This window comes from Furipterus horrens, unplaced genomic scaffold (genome assembly GCF_987537825.1).
Source record: "Furipterus horrens unplaced genomic scaffold, mFurHor1.1.pri manual_scaffold_11, whole genome shotgun sequence".
NCBI classification, from domain to species: domain Eukaryota; kingdom Metazoa; phylum Chordata; class Mammalia; order Chiroptera; family Furipteridae; genus Furipterus; species Furipterus horrens.
In genome coordinates this window covers 99,522,894-99,529,097 of record NW_028327181.1, presented here as the reverse complement: position 1 = coordinate 99,529,097, position 6,204 = coordinate 99,522,894, and positions in this window count along the sequence as shown.

The window sequence follows — 6,204 nt, the reverse complement described above, 5'->3', positions numbered from 1 at the left end:
CACCTGCAGGCCAGCTGCCAGTCCGTCCCCGGAGAGCTGACCGTCCTGGGTGGAAAGATTCTTTGGGGGTAGTTGGGTGCACATCCCATGCTCCCATGGACTGGCTTGACTGGTGTGTCTCAAAAATGTACGTCCACCCGGAACCTCAGAGTGTGACCATGTTTGGAAATAGAGTCTCTACAGGTACAATGAAGGTCACACTGCACTAAGACGGGCCCTGACACCAATGATAGTGTCCCTATAAGAACCAGAGAGGACAGGCGGGGACGTGCAGAGGAAGGCCGTGTGAAGACGGGGACAGAGACTGGAGTGAGGTGTCCACAAGCTGGGGACTCCTGGGAGCCACCGGGAGCCAGGAGCCAGGGGTGCAAAGGCTCCCCCCGGACCTCAGGAGGACCAGCAACCCTGCCGACACCTGACTTGGGACCTTGAGCCTCCAGGACGGCGGGAGGGGAAATGTCTGTCCTGGGAAGCCTCCGGGTCTGTGGTCGTCGTCACAGCAGCCCCGGGACACCATTACGCCGCGGGCGGTTCCCGGTGGCCCTGGTGTCCGGCACACTCCGAGGACCCAACCATCCTACAGGATGGAAGAAGGCCGCCGGAGGGGAGAACTCTGCCCGTGGGTGGGGCTGGCTTGGGAAGCCGGGAGTGTGGGGCAAGGTTAAGGGGAGCCACAGCTGGGAGCCGGGACTCCGGGGAGTCGGGGAGTGGATGGGGGCGGTGGGGCGGCCCAGCAGCGCTCCGTCGGCTCTGGGCCTGAGACCTGCCAGCAAGCGGGCGGTGATGAGCTCTCTGTTGAAGGCGGGTAGTCAGTCAATGCCAGGGCTGTCTGGCTGGCTTCCCTTTCCCACGCTGGCTGCCCCCCGGCCTGCACCGCCGCTGCCCAGGGGACAGTCAGACCCGCTCCCGTAAGGCCATCCAACTGCCTGGCCAGTGCTGCGGTGGGGACGGGGGAGCGAGGCCAGGCCGGACAGTGGCCACGCAGCGTGTCCCTGACTGGAGCCCAGCACTGTTCCTGTCGTCCGGGAGGTGGGGGTGGGGGCTAAGGCTGCCCAGTGGCTTTTCTGTTGAGGAGGTTCTTCCTGTCCCCACACTTCTGCCAAAGCCAGGGACCCCCATACTGTCATAGCTACAGCTTGTCTAAGCTGGGCAGCGCAGGAGCCTGCGGAGTGGGGCTGTCCCTTGTTGGGGGCCACAGCTTGCCTCTGAAGGTGGCAGCCATCAGTTCCTGCCCTCCTGGTACACACCCTGTCCCACTGAGAGGCTGGGTCACTGCCCCTGCCCCTTTCATCCGGGCCACAAACAACATGGCTGAGTGATGCTGACCCATATCCGCACCCGGCCCTCGGGACACCGGCCGTTCTACCTGTTCTTGCAGCGCAGGGCTGTCACATACGGAGCCGGGGCCACACTGCTAGAGCCACCGCCTCGGACATCCAGCCCCGCTGGGCCTTCGGAGGAGTTGACCGCACCCCCAGCGGCTCTCTGGCTGCAGCTGTGCAGACACCCCTCCCCCGTTGCTGAGGAAGAGCCAGCCAGCTGAGCCCTGCCAACCCACGCAACCACGAGACAAAGATGCATTATTGTGCAGAGTACTGGATTTGGGGCGCTTTGTTTACATAGCCCTCAAGGACGCGAACCCTCTGGAAGAGTCATCCTGTCCCCAAGCTCCCAAGTCCGCAGTCCCTCACTGATGCCTTGGCCCCGCGGTCTCCCGGGCAGCCAGCCTTGGTTTCGGGGCAGCGCTGCTGGGGGTGTTTCTCCCCCTGGGGTTGGCACCTTTAACTGAAAATCACGCACCTGTGAAGCCGCTGGGTGCTCGTGGCATTCTGAACAACTCAGAGAGACGTACGATGCCTTTTATTTGAACAGCACTCAAGAGCTTAGCAAGCACTCGAACGTATCAAACCTCATTTCACCCGTGACAACCGTAAAAGGTAACAACCAGGCATGGGCCCTTTTGTTATAGAACAGGAAACACACAAGGCCACACCCAGAGGTGTGGCAGAGCCAGGGCTGGGAGCCAGGTCACCTGTCCACAGGCCTCCTTCACACTCACACGGGGTCCCAGTTGTCCCCAAACCAGCCTGGGTAGCAGGCAGGGCTTGGTCAGGCCCATGTTCCTCTGTTCCTGTAGGAACAGAGAATTGGGGAAGAGAAACCGCCCCCAGGCACTGAGCATGTGTTGTAGTGATGGGCTCTGAAGCTACCTCCCTGGGTTCAGCTGTGGCTCTGCCCTTAGTTCTGGTAACTTGTTACCGAGCGAAAGGGGGTCCTTTCACGTGGCGCCCTGGTCTAAAACCCAACAACTATTATTGAGGAGAACAGGTCTTTACTTTTTACTTCTGATATTCCGACCTGGGGAGGACAGTGAGCACTTCAGCTCAGAGCCCTGTTCTCCCACGGGACCCAGCACTTCCCTTGCTCCCCAAAAGGCTAGAAGCCAAAAACACTCCCAGAAGTTCCCCATCCCTTATCCGTCAGCTGTCTCCTTCAGGATCTGGGGCACGATGTCCTCAGCCTCCGTGTAAAAGTCCAGGAAAACACGTGCCGTGTTGCACTGGATCACGCGTGGTTCTCCCTCTGCCCTTCCAAGCTGCATGGTACCTCCTTCCTACCTCCTTGCAAACCGCATGGAGTTCCCCTCTGCCAGTGGCTGCTGCCTTATTTTTAAATCCCTGGCTGTGGCCTGTGACGCAGTGGGCGGGGTAACCAGTTCGGACCATTCACAGAACCTTGCGCAGGCCCCATTTGCTCTTTCCTCACCTTTCTATGGTCAGAACCCCTCCCATCTCCTTGGGGCCTGGGAAGAACCAAAGCCATTTGCATAACCAAGACACTAGCTACCGGCCACAGATATGCAAAGGCATCTTAGAAGATGTCCCTTCCTCCCTGCTCCAATGCAGGCTCTGGGGACTTGGGGGGCCCAGCTCTGTCACAGCTTGGCAGTCTCTTGCCTTGCTGAGCCTCAGTCTCCACACCTGGAAAGGGAGGTGCACTATTGCAGAGAGCGGTTGCGAACCTAGGCAGGGCAGGGCTTGGTGGCTGCCTTGAATGACACAGCAGTGGAGGGGACCCTGGGTGATTCTGGAAGCTAGATCACAAAACGCAAGCTCTCTGCCTTGCTCTCCAGGGAGTGGTCTGACCGCCAGGCCAGCAGGAATCCCAAGGAGCCCCCATGGGGAGGCTGCACAGAGACCCCCGAGACCACGGGGGGGGAGGGAGAGCTGTGAGCCCAGCCCCTTCTGTGCTCTGACTGCCATCGTACAAAAGACTGGACGCCAGAGCCGCCCAGCCCAGCCCTTCCTGAGTTCCTCGCTCAGAGACACCGTGAGAGAGAAGAAAACTGTGCGGTGTGACGTCACTAAGTTCTGGGGTCATTTGTCGTGTAGCCACAGTTCACAGGAACGGAGCTGGTTGGGAGGTTTGGCGGGTTGAAGGGTGTCTCTCACTTCCCTCCAAAAGATATGCTCCCCTGGGACCCCAGAACGTGACTTTATTTGGAATAAGGGTCTCTGCAGATGTAATGAAGGATTCTGAGATGAGATCACCTTGGGTTAAGGTGGGCCCTGCGTCCAATGACAAGTGTCCTCCTAAGAGACAGAAAAGACACAGAGATACAGGGGAAAAGGCCAAGCGCAGTGCGAGGCAGAGCTGGAGTCACTCTGATGGCCCGTGGAGAGTCCACGCGGAGAGGAACCGAGGCCTCTGGCCAGCAACCACTCCACGTGAGGCCCCGCCTCGGAAGCAGCCCCCGCAGCCCCGCCGTGGCCTTCAGACGGCCGCGGCCCTGGCCAACTTCGTGACTGCGGCCGCGGCAGAGGGTCCGAGCCAGGGCCCCTGTTAATCCATCCCCGCTTCCCGACCCACGGACGCTGCGTGTCATACATCCCCACTAAATGCGGTGGTCACTTGTTACACAGCCCTCGCTGGCCGATACATGTGACAGTCGCTACAAGTGCACCTTGGGGGGTCGGCGTCCACCTCCTCGCTAACGACCGCGAACACGGTACTTCCGCCCCCCGGGTTTCCTCATTTACCCTTATTTATTGACGAATCACCGCGTCCACATCATGGGCTATGGGGAGGAGCAGAGGGGTCGATATGTAACATCGTCAGCCCCTGGCCCCCGGGAAGCGTCCGTTACTGTTAATATACGGTGAGAAAACAGCTCCAGGGCAGCGATGGTGATGGTGACGGTGACGGTGACAGGAGGTTCCCAGGGCCGCACAGCCGGCTGCTCAGCAGTCAGGCGGGTGCTGAGCCCAGGTCCCCCGACTCCCTGAACAGTGCTCCTGCCTTAACTGAACAACTTACGTCCATCCCCCACCCAGGACGTTCCCGGCCCAGCACTGCCCACCGCTGGCTGTGCGCACTGACCGCCCTGCGGGCGGGGCGGGGCAGGCTGCCGGGTCAGACGTGGCCTTGGCCCCGAGGGACAGCTCCTCAGCCCCTGGGGGAGGGGTGCGGGACCTGCAGGTGGCAGCAGGCTAGGCACCCCCGAGGGGGGTTTTCTGGGGCACATGTGCCTGCCAGAGCAGGTCCAAGGACAGGGAATGAGCCATTCCAGCCCCAGCGAGGAAATGGCCCGAAAGCAGGACCCATGTTTTGAAATGCAATATGGTGTCGGTGACAGGCTTGGGGGACGGGCTGTTGGGAGCAAATCCCCGCTGCGCGGCTGCTTTAGCTGAAGCAGATCCGACCGACTGGACAACAGAGGCCCAGGAGCCATGGGGCCCCCAGAAGTGCCCACCCCCTTTTACCTCCGAGTCTGGGCACAGGCCCCGTGCCTGAGAGCCGGAGCAGCACGTGGCTGCAGGGAACGAATGAGTCAATGGGGGAAAATGCAGAAATAAGAAAAAGTGATGGCATTTGAACTTCACCTTTTTAAAAAACCTTTTTTTTTTTTTATTATCGATTGGTTTTAGAGAGGAGGGTTGGGAAGGGGAGGGGAGGAAAAGGAAGAGAGAGAAGAGAAACATCGATTTGTTGTTCCACTTACTGATGCATTTATTGGTTGATTCTTGTATGTGCCCTGATCAAGCATCGAACCCAGAACCTTGGTGTATCGGGATGATGCTCTAACCAACAGAGCCACCCGGCCAGGGCTGGAACTCTGCCTTTGAATGAGCAAGAGCACCTATGAAAACTGGAGGCCAAGAAGCTCCAGGTGTGCTTCTCACTTTCTAATGATGCCCCAGGGCCAGGGCCAGCCCTTGTAAAACATGAGGGAAGGGTACTGGGTGTGGTTTTCTAAATTACCACTAAACACTGGCAGACTACACCATCCCAAAATATGCCTCTTTAGCATAAGGATGATCTTGAGCTAATTATTTTGAAAATAATTATTTTGAAGCTCTAGAAACAGCCACAGTTACCCTTTTGGAAGGGAAATTTATATTTATAAAGAAAATCTCTAGCCCTGGCTGGTGTGACTCAGTGGCTTGAGCACTGGCCTATGAACCAGAGGGTCACTGGTTCGACTCCCAGTCAGGGCACAGGCCTGGGCTGCAGGCCAGGTCCCCAGTTGGGGGCGTGCGAGAGGGAACCACACACGGATGTTTCTCTCCCTGTCTTCTTCCTTCCCTTCCCCTTTCTCAAAAAATAAATAAACTCTTTTAAAAAATCTGTATTTCTAAGGGCAGCTCCGATTCTGCACCAGGAAGAGGAAGACGCTTGGAAAATCGTGAGAACTTATCAAGGGAGAGGGCACTGGCCTAAGTCTGCACAACGAGACGTACCCTGGTTTATCACGTTCCCTGGTCCTCGCCCCTAGACTGACCTCCCCACGCCTTTCCTCCCGTTGGCTCTAGCTGGAGATGGTAGTTAAGTCAGAATTCTAAGCCACCTCTTTGAGCTCCTCATTTTCCCCCGGGTGTCTCACAGATGCATAAAGTGCACATGGTGGTAAACGTATTTGTTTTTCTCTCGTTAATGGATCTTTTGTAACAGAGTCCCCAGCAGAGCACTTAGAAGGGGGAAGAAAACATTATTCTCCCCCCGGGCCCCCCGCCTTGACCCCAAATGCCCCATACAGGCATCTGAGGCCCTTATATCAAGGTCAGCTGATGGGACTTCTGTCTGGAGCCTCTGGGAAGAGGAGCTTGGGTACAAAAAGGCAAGTCAGGACACTGAGAGAAATAACTCGGCGACTTCCTCTGGCCTCCAGGAACTCGCCGCTGCGGGCTTGTCTCCGGGACTTGC